Raw genomic sequence first — 14,294 nt, forward strand, 5'->3', positions numbered from 1 at the left:
CCAGAGCCCACCTGTGGGCACTGAATGACTTGACAAGCCAAGGATTTGCCTTTAGCAGAGGGAGGCCTTGTTCGTGCCCTCTGGTTCCTTCTGTGGGGCTGGCATTAGGCGGTGGATCTGCCCCAGGAGTTTCTACCAGGGAAGGGCTGGGTAGAGTCAGCCATGGAATTCCAGGCTCTGTCCTCTGCTGGCCACCATCACTTTCTGGGACTGGCTATAGAGGTACCTGGTGTCTGGTTCTGATGCTCTCATTGCTATTCATTCTCTGGTTGTGTGGCCCTAGCCAGACGGTCAGCCCTCTCTGTGCTTCAGTTTTCTTACCAGGGGATCAGAAAGCTCACCTGGGTGAGAATTAGGGAGACCTCGTTTGTCCTGTGATGGCGCCAGTGCTAGGCCTGGCACGTCCACCCCTGAGAGTCGTGTGTCTGGAGCATCCTCGACCAGCAGGACACTGACATCTCAGGAGAAGCTGGCAGGGAGGTGATTGTGGGGCTGTCTGAGAAAGCTGGCCGAGCCCCCTGGATCCTCTTGTCTGGGCTCAACCCTGAGTCTGGGCGGCCTGTTCTTGATTCCTGGGGAGCCATTATTTTTCTCGACCGCCAGGCTCGGGTCAAGGGGCTCGAAGCTGCTTGTTGCTTTCATCTCTGCTTCTTACTTTCCCAGCTGATGAGCCATTCTTGGTGAGCTCTTATCAGTCCATCAAGCCTGCATTGTTACCGTCAAGAGAGAGAGATCAGCTTTATGACTGTATGACAATGTAGGCAAAGAATTATAACAAAGGCTGCTATCTTCCAGTGAGCTGCAAAAACACCTCCAAGCTGGAGAGGCGAGCAACAGGGTTGACTTCTACATTCCTACTATGCACCCGGCGGCGCCGAGTGGTTCTTCACACACAAAGACCTTTCACAGAATGTGCACAACAGCTCTGTGAAGTGGGTGCCGTCATCTTTATCTGATAGAAAAAACACAAAAGCCCAGAGAGGGGCAGTCCCTCGCCCAAGGTCCACAGCACGTACGTGGCTGGGCCCTGATACAGACCCAGGCCATTGGACCCCGGCAATGGGGTTCTGCGTCTCTCTCCAGAACTAGGGTGTGAGTTGTGTGATGTCCTGTCCTGGAAGTGAGCACACAAAACCTTGTTTAAGCTAATAGCTGATGTGGCTTTGATCTGATGTATTTTGATCTTTATTTTTATGTTAGGAGCCTCTAAATAACCATCATTTCAACAGTGCCCCAATTAGCAGGTCATTCACGGTGGATTAGAAATTGATTTGCATCAGGCCTCTCCATCAGGGCCTGGGAGAGGCTTCCAGCCTTAATAACCCACCCTGTTCACGGAGGAGGTTGGAGCCTTGAGGAGCTTCCGTGGTGCCTCAGGTGGCCATACCAGGGGCGGGGCAGGGTGCCCACCTCCATGGGGAGGGCTGGTCAGCAACAGGAATGAGGCCGCTCTCTGTTGTGACTGATGTTTCTTGGGATCCTGGGCATGATTTGGGTGGGGACTTTGATGGGGGGCCAGGGATGCCCAAGGAGAGGGGTTGGGGACTGATATGTATTTGGCATCTTTCTTGCGCACAGCATGAGGTTTGCCCTTGTGGTCCATGTTCTAAGTCAGTGCTCCCATAGCTCTGCTGGGTAGAGATTTGTATCCTCAATGAACAGAAAATAGGGGCTTGGGAAGGAGACACGGCTGCTGGCCAGAGGAGCTGTCGGAACTTCAGTCTGTGAGGTTCTAGTGCTCCTTCTGCTGCCCCTGGTGAGGCAGTGAAGCTGGTCCTCTGAGTGCCAGTGGGGCTGGAGCAGGAAGACCAGTTAGGCAACCACCTGTTCCCTGAGCGTGTTCCCGCTGCCCGGCCCCTGTGTCTTTGTCACACAGCACCCCTCACATGCACCGCCCCCCCATCTCTCTTGATCTAAATCCTTCTCTTGCTTTGAGCCCCTGATGCTCACCCTACATGAGTTCACCCCCTTCTGGGTCCCAGAGAGCTTCCTCTTACCTTCCTCCCAGGCTGAGTTGTGGGGGTCTGTCTGTTAGGTGGATCCTAAGCTCCTCAGTTGGGGTGTGTGTTCATCCTGCCCTTTGCCTCTCCAGTGCTCAGTGCAGGGATTTGCGCTTGGCGGGATGCTGAGTGTATGTATGAAATACCCCAGAGGGAGGAAACCAGTCCATCCATAGTCAGCAGTGGGATGTGTGCCCAGATGGGGAAACTGAGGCCCAGAGAGGTTCAGCAATGTCAGAACCCAGCATATATGAAGTGGGGATGGAGCTTGCCTTTAGAAGTCAGGTGGGAGGGAGCCAGGTGGGGTGGACCACAGGGAGCCGGGACCCAATGTTGGTGTGATGAGAGCTCTCGCGGGCATCCTGGGCTGTGACTGAGGTCTGGAGTTCCTGGACAACCTTAAACTCCAGTGCTATACACTGTATTTCATCAGATGACTTTTTAAAGGCGTGAACGCAATGTATTAACATTAAAGAGAACAGGCACAAGAGAAGATAGAAAAATCCATTCGCTATCCCAGACCTTGGCCTTTAGTGTTTTCTCTTGCCTTTTTCAAAAGCATGCTTTCTACCTAGTTGTAATCCTGGTGAGCGTAACATGTCATGTCCTGGTTTTGCCCTTCGTCAACTCTCGGAAGCATTTTTAGACTGGAAGGCGTCTCAGTCCAGCCCTTATCTGTTGTGCAGCCTCACATCGTGTTATCTGGGAAATAGACACAGCGATGCCTGCTGTACAGGGATGTCATGCAAGTAATGGGAATTCATATATAGAGTACCTGCCAGAGTGTTTGGCACAGAGAAAAGTCTCACAAAATAGTCTGTCCTCCTACATAGCTTCATACTTGCCCAGAAGACTATTTTCCTTTTGTAAAAAAGAATGACCTGTTTACAACATGAAATTTTTAGCAAAATGTAGAAAAGAAGGAAAAATGCAGCTACCTTTAACATTTTGCAGTATTTCTTCCTGGTCTTTCATGCATGTTAAGTTTGATTTCATTGATATCGTAAAATACGCACAGTTTTGTATGACTTGCACATAACTTTTATGACAAGTACTTTCCCATGTTACTGTAGTATCTTCAGACATAGTTCTAGAGGCTGCATGTGCTTTAAAGCAAATGGAACCCTTTTATATTTCTCACCTCTCTGCATCTTTTAGATCGTTAGCAATATATCAAGACTCTGAGTAAGTATCCTCTGAATGTTTTTGGATCTCAAGCCATATTCAGTTTGCATAGATGTCCAAAGTGATTTTCCCGTCTTGCTGGACTGCTGTGTGCCAGGCATATGGTGTGTCTGGAAAAGGATGGGGAGCAGAATGGGCGTGTCCCCTTGTCCCCCTGGAGCCTGAGGTCCAGTGGGAGAGACAGTTACACAGACAGTGCACAGTGTGGTGATGGGGGAACTATGGGATGCAACTGAAGCATGTGACAAAGGGTCCTAAGCCAGCCTGGGGGTGCAGAGTCTGAGTCTTCAAGCAAGAGTGGATATGAAGCTACAGGAGGCCATGGGAAACGTGACGGGTTCGAGGGGCCGAAAGGTGGGCAGTTGGCTGGAACGAAGAGGGCAGGGCTGTGTGAGGGCTGCAGGCATCAGGGGGCCTGCAAGACTGCCCTAAGGAGTTTGACTCTATGCCCAAGGCCCTTGGAAGCCACCAGAGGGCTTTAAACAGGAGCATGACACGACTGGATTTCAGTTCAGGAGTGAACTTGGCCATGTGGAGCCTGAATAGGAGGGGCCAGAGCATTTTGGGTGGCTGCGTGATTTTCAAGACAGGCCAGAAACAGACTCATAGATGTAGAAAACAAACTATGGCTACCAAAGGGGAAAAGATGGGAAGGGATAAATTAGGAGTTTGGGATTAACATATACACATTACTTTATATAAAATAAGTAAACAGCAAAAGGCCTACTGTATACCACAGGGGACTATATTCAGTATCTTATAATAACCTAGACTGGAAAAGAATCTGAAAAAGAATATATATAAAAGAAAACATATATAATTATATTATATATATAAAAGAATACATATATAATTATATTTTATATATAACTGAATCACTTTGCTGTACACCTGAAACTACCCAACATTGTAAATAGTATACTTCAGTAATAAAATAAAATAAAATAAAATAAAATAAAATAAAAAATTTAGAAGAGAGAGAGACTTCAGAAAACCTGTTGTTTAACCGCCCCCTTCCCCTGCCTTGTGTTTGGAGGCTGAGGATTCAGCAGGGAGAATTTTGGGCATTTGACTTATCTTCCTGCTGAAGCTCAAGAGTGTTCAAGGTGAAGGTCCTTGCGTGGGGGGCAGCTGGCCTTCGGGGTTTGTGAGCTGGAGGTGTCTGCCTCTGCCCACATCTGCCCAGCCTCACACCACCTTGCTCCTTCGGGTTGCTGCCCCTGCTCTTCGGCTCCTTCTCCCAGCCTTGTCTGAGGCATTACATAAACCCAAGCGCTCTCAGCCGAAAGAACCGCATTGTCAAAGTTGTTCAGAAGCCTGCCGTTGGCAGCAGATGGCCTGCGGACATTCACAGGCTGAGTTTTGAAACTGCATCTGCTTTCCCACATTCCTGCCATCACATAAAGCATCATTAATAAATGTTTGCTTCAAAACTGGTGCAGTGGGTTGCAGTGTTGGGAGGTATATCTTTCTATTAATTGGTCTGATGTCTCAAAAAAGGCATGAAGTGTGTGGCTAAAAAGGGGTTACTGGAACTCACAGTTACTGGATGACTTCAAAAGGCGAGCCCTGAGTGCAGCCACCCTGGAAACCGGCTGGCTCCTGGTCGTGTTCCTTCTCTCCACCTGCGGTTACCGCCCCAGCTGTGGGAGCATCTTCCTTTGTTATTGTCAAGTGGCTTTTGAATAATCCTAGGCTTCTGCAACCAAACGCTTCATCAAGGGTTTGACCCAGTATTTTTATCATGTGAATCAAGTGGACTTGGCCAGGAAACCTAGGGTTTCTGTTTTATTTTTGCCTACACTTTGGGTCCTCAGGGGTGTCTCCCTGACTTTCCACAGTAATTCATTCCCTTCAGCCCCAATCAGTTTAGTTCAACCTACAGCTGTAGAGCACACAGAACATTCTTGGCCTGTGGCTTGGCCTTGGGGGATACATGGATCAACAAAATGAGTTCACACCTCTTAAGGGGCTCACAGCCCAGGTGGGAAACAGGATGCTAATTCAGTAGCCCTGATGGGTGTCTCAAGCAAACATGGCTTGGATCTCTGTTCTACTCTTCCTGCTTGAGTAGCCTAGGACAGGTGATTTCTACCTCTCTTGACTTCTGTTTTCCCATTTGTTGAATGGACACAAGGACATCTAGCTGGCAGGATCACGAAGGGCATCAGTGAGACTGTGCCTGTGAGAGCCTCTGGCCTGGCCCCCCATGGGTTCTTGGGCCCCGGAGGGAGGCAGCGTTTCCTGGGACCCTGGACATGAGCTGCTTGGCATGAGCTGCATAAATTGAAGCCAGGGCAGCATCGTCCCCATGCTGACCCCCTCCCACTCTCTCCCCTCTCTTTCCAGCCTGTGACCTCATGACCCAGGGGATTTTGGCCTTGGTCACATCCACTGGCTGTGTGTCCACCAACGCCCTGCAGTCCCTCACAGATGCAATACACATCCCACACCTCTTCGTCCAGCACAACCCAGGGGGGTCTCCGTGTACCGCCTGCCACCTGAACCCCAGCCCAGATGGCGAGGCCTACACACTGGCCTCCAGACCGCCCGTGCGCCTCAACAATGTCATGCTCAGGCTGGTGACAGAGCTGCGCTGGCAGAAGTTCGTCACGTTCTACGATAGCGAGTATGGTGAGTTGGGGCCACGAGCTGCTCTGGGGCTCCAGTGGGGGCACAGCTGGGCACTGGCAGACGTATGAGCTGGATCATCAACCTTGGCAGCTGAGTGTTTATGGAGGGGGCTGGGTGTGGACGGCAGTTGGTGGTCTGAGCTGAGTGGGCCTCTGAGTGGTAGGGCCCAGCCTTGAGTTTTGTTGAGTGGGGGAAGAGCTCTGAAACCAGATCTGTAGACAGGCACTAAAGTTGCCTAGCAACAACTCCTTATCATGTCAGCTGAAGTTTGAATCATCTTAAGAGTTTTCAATAAAATATTAATAAACTGCTGGTAGGGATCTGAAGGGCTGCACCTAGGCAGCGGTGGAGGCTGGCCAGCATGGGTCCTCCCAGAAGCCTCCTCTGCAAAGAGTGCCCCTCTCAATGGATGCCCTCCTGGCCTTCCCACCTCCTTGCCTACCTCTGCCCTGAGCTGCTCTCAGTTTCAGAGTCTCAGGCTGGGGCAAAGGTCAGGGGGAGGGACACCCTGAATGTCATGGAGCCAGGCTGGGGTTGTGTGGGTCTAGGGACACTGGGCATGGCCAGACATGGCTTCTCTGAAGACTTCCCACATGAAAAAATAAAATCATAATTTGCTTGTTAGGAAACCAGAAAAATGGACTTTGAAGGAATTGCTTCAGGTTTTCTTACGGTTGCTCTGTGAAAACAGATCAATTCTGGTCCCAAAATAAAACAGTTTCCATGTTATGAGATAATTGAGATTCACATGCAATTATGAGAAGTAATGCAGATATCCTGTTGCCCCAACACCTTGCCTAACTGTCATTCCATGTCCTAAGCAGGATTGACCTTGTCCATAGGCTGTGTTCACGTTCACCAGCTTTCATGCACTTGGGTGTGTGTATTCACTTCCGTGTAGTTTGTCACATGTGGATTCATCACCACCACAGTCAGATGCAGAGCAGGTCCCTCACAAGGATCCCCATGCTACCCTTTTATAGCCACAGCTACCCATATTACATGTCTTTAAAGGGTGTGCAGGACTGGGGAGAGTCAGCAGCCACATAGCTGGGGCCAGGATAGCATGGGGTGGACTCTCGAAAGTCCTGTTTTTCTCTCTTGGAGAAAGAATTCCTTTGCCAAGAATGCGACAAAGAGGAGAAACCAGCATATGTTTGCATTTGCCTAAACACTCTGCGTCCCTAAGGTGGGAAGGCTGTCCTCAGCTCTCGAGCAAATATGCTGTTTGGAGTCTTCCAGGAGGCACTGAAAGAGCAAACAGTCACTGTGCTCAAATAAAGACGAGGTGGTGATGGGGACAAGGGAGGCTGGAGGCTCTGGGCAACTGAACTGGACTCTGTCCAGGACCTGGCCTCTCTCTCCCACCCCCATCCAACCCCTGGCCCTGGGGAGGAGTTGGAGATTGTCTCACAGCATCTCTCAGGGGCCCAACCTTCCCCTGAGAACCACACGGGCTCAACCCTGACTTTGTGGGTGCTCTGAGGCTGGGTCCCTTGGGGAGGTGTAGACACTGCCAGGGCTGGAGGGGTGCTGTGGTCCGGTGTCTGCAGGCCCTTCCCACCTCTCTTCTCCTGGCTCTTTTGCTGCCCTTCTTCTCTGATGTATAGAAACTCTTCAAGCCTTGGCTCCTCCTAAGGCCTTGAGGTGGCTTTGAGGGGAACCTCAGCCACAGGAGGCAGGTATCAGCTTACAGCCTGCCCACCTCATCTGCGCTCCTGTTATTCTTGCAGACTGAATGACGCCTGATGGCACTTGCTCAGACTCACTGTTTTCTTCTTATTACATTGCTTTCTCCCCTTGGCTCTAAGATCCAGTCCCCCAGGAAGGACACCCTGATCTCCACTTGTCTGCAGACTCCTCCCTCTCCCACGAAGCTGGTTCCTTGGTTACATGCTCTCATAGACACGCATCTCCTTCCCTCAGCCTGCTCTCAGCTTGTTCCGACACACTCCAAGGGCTGATCCTTGATGGACACTTACTCCTACTCAGACTGTGAGCTCCAGGAGAGCAGGCCATGGGCTGTTCACTGCTGTGTCCCTGCTGCGTCCCTGCTGCTGAGCATGGTGGCCAACACAGAGTAGGCCCTAAGAAATTGTCACTGTGTGAATGAACCAATTCATTTATGAGGACATAGACTTTTCAAACAAGTTTTTGTACAAGAAAATGGAGATATACAAGGGCACTGCATAGTCTTTACCTCTGAGGTCAGGAAGGTGAGCTAGGAAACAGATGTTTCATTCTGTTGATACTCTCCCCTGCCCCTCTCCTCTCCTCTCCCACCAGAACCTCCAATCAAACCAAAATTTATGCTTTTCTTTTCTAACATGGAGACCTTGCTACCTTCATGGGGTTGAAGTTAGTTTTCAACAAGACTGGCCTTTATTAGTGATTCTATAAAGACACAGGATGACCAATGGCTTTTCTTTGGTAGACACTGCAGGCAATTTGTCAAGCCTTGAATGCTGTGTTGGAAAGGATTCTGAGGATGCGTGTGGGCTCAGCAGTAGAAACAGCTGGGATTGCTCTAAGAAGGATCATGGTGCAGGGGAGAAGCTGGCAGCAACCTGCTCTGTTTGCTGAGTCTGATCTGTAAGGTGGGGGCAATTAAAGCCTCTCTGAGCTGCCTTACACTTGGCTGCCTCTGTCCAAGCTGCTGATCCATTTGGCTTTAGACTTTCTGGAGGCCAGTGTTCTTTCATAGGGATCTGTGCAGGACCTCCTGTCTTTGCCTGCCCTGGTCATTGGCCCCCTGATTTGAGAACCTTTGAGACCAGGTTTCTACCCCAAAACATTGTGTGTAAACCTTTAACCATTCCCAACTCCTCTTACTTGTTTTGGCCATGCGCCTCATGCACAACCCAACCTCTGGCCCATTTTCAACATGTTAGGTGAATCCAAGTGTTATGGTGTTTGATGCAGCCCCAAGAATGAAGGGTTTGGGTGCTCCCTCAGCTTGGTTGGCACTCGTCTGTCCGAGGGCTGTGGATGGGTTTACATTGCTGAAACGCCCAAAACAGATGGTGTCTCCCTGATTCCTTGAGGCCCTTCCTTCACCCTACCACTGCAACACTAGCTGTGATGAGCCTAGTTAAAAAGCAAATTGAGTGTAAAGACTGTTTCATTCCTTCCAAAGTCGAACAGAAGTGGTTTGGGGGATATAGTGACTTTTTTTGATGTTGATCTGCAAGTATCTTTGCATGTTTTATTTTATTTAAGCCATTCTATAGCTCTCTGAGGTAGGATTGTTGCCGCATTTTACAAGTGAAGAGCATGAAGCTCAGAGAGATTCTTTTTGACCTTGATGCCCATGCACTTAGCCAAGGCACTGTCCTATTTCTGCAATCTGGGGCTTTCTGGCTCCAGCTTTCTTCTCCTGTCCCCAGCTGGGTAGAGTTGATGCCGAGGAGATGTGTGGAATGGACTTGGCATGCCCTATGTTGGTGCAATCAGTCACTTTAGTGAATGTCATATGTAAGTTCTCACCCTTGCAGGGTGAGGACTGACCCTCCCTCATTTGCCCCTCAACCTCCCTTTAAACAGGGGAAGGTCCTGCCCTGAGTGGAGCCTGAGGATTGGGCATTTGAGTCAAGAGCCAAGGGCCAGAGAAGCAAAAGCAAGTTCTAAGACAGAACTTGGCAGAGAGGTGGAAGAGGAGTTTGTATGTGGTTTACAAAATGCAAGATCTGCCATTTGGTAAAATTCCATTGAAAATACTTGTATGCTTGTTGTGACAGCGAAAGGAAAAGTAAAAGAGAAGCTGACATTTGGGAGAGAAAATCTGTAACATTAAAATACCAAAAGTTTGGACTGAACAGAAGAGAGAACTTTCTGACTTGCCACTTCAAATTCTGGGATATTCATGTGTGTGCTGGGGAGGGTGTGCTAGAAACTACAGCCACAATTTCTCCCTGGTGAACACATTTGGATGAGGGGCATATTTATGACGGGCTCTTAGAAATCACTGACTCATTCATTCAACAAATATTCACTGAGTCCCTAGCAGGCACAATTATTTTGCTAGGCGCTCATTTTAGATGAAGGAACAGATGAGTGGAGTATCTTGGTTAAAGCTCAACAGTGCTGGGATGAGAAGGCAGGACACCCAGGGCTCTGGGTTGTCATGGTCCCTCTTGGCCTCTGAGCCAGCTTATAGGCCTGGGATGTGCTGGCAGCTGGGATCCCACAGAAGTAAAAGCGTGGGGCTCTAAATGTGCACCCATTTTCTATCCACGCTTGTTTTCAAATTATTTTAAAAAGCTTAAAACTTACACATGCTTACAATGTTTATGTCTAATTAAAACAATGATAGTAAAGTGAACTCCCATGAACCCAAACCAGTTTAAAACATGTAAAAGAGCCCTTGTGGGTCCTAATCCTATTATGTCCTCCCCTACCGAGGGGGCATAAGCACTACCTTGGTGGTGTTATAACCAGTTCTTGCTTTTCTTTACAGTTTATCATACAAGTATGGATCCTAACATACCTATTGCTTGGCTTGGCCTCTTGGTGAACCTTAAATATGTGGAGATACACTTCTGTACACCTTGGTGATGGTTTTTTTCATTCAACGTTAGGTCTTTGAGATCTGTTCATTTGATGCCGGTGGGAGTATTCAATCATTTTTATTCCTGCAAAGTCATCACCTGATTTATTATCCATTTTGTCACTGTGGGCATTTGAGTTGTTCCCAGGTTTTTGCTATTACAAATGATGCTGATAAGAAGATTCTTGCTTTCTGTGTTTGTGTGCAAGAAGTTTTTGAGGGTCTCTCTCAAGGAGCAGAATTGCTGGACTGTTGGGTCTTTGCATGTTTCACTTTATTAGTTTATTCCAAACTGTTTTCCAAAACATTACTACCTATTTTGACTGCTGTCTGCAGTGTACAAGAGTTCTCGAAACTCCCCAACCTCACCAACACCTGGTATTGTTTTTACTTTTAAGATTTTCATGTGGAATGGTGTCTTACTCTGATTTTAATTTATGTTGCCATGATAAAAGGTGAGGGAGGTTGAGCATCTTTTCATATATTTATACATTATTTTTGTTTGCTCGCTTATGAAACACCTGTTTAAAGTTATTATTTTTTTTGCCTGTTTTTAAGATTGAGCCCTTTCTTTTGTAAGTAGGTTAAGTATCATCTTTGAGTGATTTGTCTTAATTCACAGTAATTCTGTATTGTATTGTTGTCAAATTTATTCATCTTTTAGACACATAGCTCTATTTCCTGTCACATTTAAGAGGCCCTTCCCTATCCAGATGACATAAAGATAGTCTCCTGCTGAAACCTCACTCTGTCCTGAGAGCAGATGTTGTCCTCCTTCCTGGGTGTCCGCAGCCTAGGTTGTGGCACTGCGTGCACATGGATCCCGATGCTAGACCATCTTTGTCTGCACCCAGTTGCCTGACATTCCTCCCTGACACTGCTCCACTCTGCCGTGGCCACTGGGCTGATCTTATTCTTGGTGGTGATTGCACAGGTTGTGGCATGGTGGTTAGGGAGGGCTTCCTGGAGGAGGTGGCATGTAAGCAAGAGTCTAAAGGTCTAGTAGGAGATAGATCAGCGAAGGGCACTGCGGGGAGGAGGGTAGGAAGAGTGTCCCAGGCAGAAGGCAAAACATGCTGGAAGGCCTGGGGGCAATGCAGAGGAGAAAGAGCATATGGTTGGATTGTGGGCAGTGGCCATGGGTGTGGCTGGAGCTATGGGCCAGGCAGGCCTTAGAGGCCTCACTGATGATCTCAGAACCCCCAGAAGTCTTTGGGAGCCATACCTTGCTACCTCAGGTGGTGCCTTTAGGTCCTGTTCTTTACGCCCAGGCAAGAGACCTGAGGACACATTTGGAGTCTTCATCTCCAGAGGGCCCTTTAGCCTGTGTCCAGACTCATTGACCACCTACAAAAGGAAAGAAACTGATGCACAAAGAAGAACTGTGATCTGAGGACAAACCCCAGACCCAGAGTCCAAGGCAGAGTCAGGACTTGAACTTCCCAGACGAGCCAGGTAGTCCAGATGTCAGTGAGAAACAGCTCATGTTTCTCTAGCCCTCACTCCAAGCTGGGCACTGTGTAAGCGCCTTAACTGCACCAGCTCACTTCATCATTAATACGGCAACCCTTTGAGATGGGTTCATGCAATCCTTGTTTTACAGACAAGAAAATTATGGCTCAGAGAATTAAAGGGACTTGTTCCAGGCCATATGGCTGGTGAGTAGGGGGTTGGCCAGGTCTGATTCCCAAAGCCCAGGTGTCACAGCTCTGCTCACAGCCTAACGGTCTTCATGGCAAAGCTGTGGGGAGCGAACACTGCAGGTAGACTCTTTTCTTGATGCATAAGGACTTACTGTAGCGTTGTTGGTAACAGCAGACATTGCCAACAACTTAAATGTCCCTCCCTTAGCAGATTGGTTACATATACTATGATACATACATTTATTGGAAAATTGTGGTTCTTCATGTATTAAGAGGCCATAGTTCCAACACACGGTACTGTTAGCTCACGAAAGCAAAGTGAGAACAGTGACATGAGTATTGCTCTGTGTAAAAGCAAGCTCACGCGTGTCTATTTGAGTACACACACACAGACCTAAGGAAGCGCTGTGCTAGGGAGGGAGGCACAATGACTTGGGACAAGGATGGAGATATATTTTTCACTGCAGATTTCTAAATACCTCTTAAGTTTTGTGTCAAGTGCAAAGAAAGAAGTAAGTAAGTAAAAAAGGAAATGTGAGTTTTCATCCTTCCCTCCTACTTACCGCCCATGCTGACTTCTCTGAGCTTCTGCTTCCTCATCTAAGGAACAGGGATGGTCTTTTCTGAGCTGCAGAGTAAAACCCTGCAGAGTTCCCGGCACATGGCAAGTAGTCTCTATGATAATAACAAATCACACTAGGCCAGGGAGGAGGCTGGGCGGGGGAGCATCGGGGGCACGCGGGGCGCGGACACTCACTACATCAGGCCGGAGGAGCCCTCGCCCATGAGGTTGCTGGAGCGCGGCCCCACGGCGACCAGCTCGGGGCCCGCGCCCGCCGCCGCCGCCGCGCGCGCTGAGCTCAATGCATCGCGGCCGCCGCTCGGCCCACGCTGCGCCTCCCAGAGGGACCGCGCGGCCGCAGCCGCTGCAGCCGCAGCAACCGCCGCCTCGGGAGAGCTGCTGAGCGGCGGAACCGCCCGCCGCTCGGACCAACTGCCAGCAGCCACTCGCCTGCCTGGCCAACGGAGGGCGTGTGGCGAAGGGAGGGGCCCGGCCTAGGAGGGCTCCGGGGCGGGGCCGGGCAGCGAGCGCGCCGATTGGCTCCTGTGGCCCAGGGGCGGGGCTGCGCCCTTAGGATAGACATGTGTGTGAACTGGTGTCCACATAATTTGTATTCATTTTTTTCTATAAGGAATAATTTCGCTGTGAACATGTGTATACCAGTTTTGTGGGGATCTATATTTTCATTTCTCACAGCTATCTGCCTGAGATTGTCATGGCTGCGTTATAAGGAAACTCTATGGCCTTTTTAGAAACTGCCCGTTTCCCAAGAGGCTGCACAATTTTATATATTTCCACTAGTAGACTATGAGGGTTTCAGGTTATCTCTAAATTATAGCCAACACCTGTTACCATCTGTCTTTTGATGACAGTCATCCTCATGGTTGTAAAGTGGCATCTCCTTGTGGTTTTGGATTGTGCTTCCCTGATACTGAGCTTCTCTCATATGCTTTTTAGCCATTTGTATTGTCTTTTTGGAGCAACATGTATTAGTAATTACATATTCTAGATAAAAGACTTTTCAGAAATATGATTTGTAAAAAATATTCTCTCATTCTGTGGGTTGTCCATTACTTTCTTCAGAATGTCCTTTGAAGCAGAAAAATCATTTAATTTTGGTAAAGTTTATTTCTTTTTTCTGTTCTTGCTTGTGTTTTCGTGTCATATCTAAAGATGTGTTGACTCCCAAGTTCCCATTTTGGCTCTTTTTACCTTCTAGCCTGGCACTGCCTCTTCTCTTCTCCAACCCGCTTGCCTTCCTGAATCAAAACTAACCATCCCTTAATTGACCAATCCTACTCCAAAGTGGAAACACATGATAAGGGTTTAAGTGTCAGCCTTTCCTACACAATTTGCATGTTAATGGCAACTACTGGCCTAATGCTGAAAGGATAAATCTGAGCAGGTGGAACTAGCCTTTCAGTCAGCAGGTGGGAGAGGATTTGGGCAAGGAAGGGGCAGGCCCAGGCTGCAGGGGCAGGACAGGGGGGAATAGCACTCCCACCTCCCTCTTTCCCTTCCCCTTCATTGACCTTGAGGTTCTGCATCTGTAATGGGATAATACAACCCAATCTGGCAAGGTGGTGATGACACTTTACTCATGTCATTTATGAGCAAGTTCTTGGTACTAAGTAGTGGTCGGTTAATTGTGACTTTTCATCTTGGCCTGGCTGATAATTGAAATGGGCACACCCTTAGCATGAGGTTGAAACTCCTTTAACTCA

The 14,294-nt window shown here is 48.7% G+C and overlaps 1 long non-coding RNA gene across 1 annotated transcript; it reads right to left on the reverse strand.

Moving 5' to 3' along the window:
• Nucleotides 1-10,254: 10,254 nt before the first annotated feature.
• LOC135321796 (uncharacterized) lies at nucleotides 10,255-12,791 on the reverse strand. The gene is made up of 3 exons (XR_010381869.1): nucleotides 12,766-12,791; nucleotides 12,572-12,608; nucleotides 10,255-11,712 (listed from the first exon to the last, which is right to left on the reverse strand). It is a non-coding gene; the product is annotated as an uncharacterized LOC135321796 (long non-coding RNA).
• Nucleotides 12,792-14,294: the final 1,503 nt, after the last annotated feature.

Source organism: Camelus dromedarius, chromosome 8 (assembly GCF_036321535.1).
Source record: "Camelus dromedarius isolate mCamDro1 chromosome 8, mCamDro1.pat, whole genome shotgun sequence".
NCBI lineage: Eukaryota > Metazoa > Chordata > Mammalia > Artiodactyla > Camelidae > Camelus > Camelus dromedarius.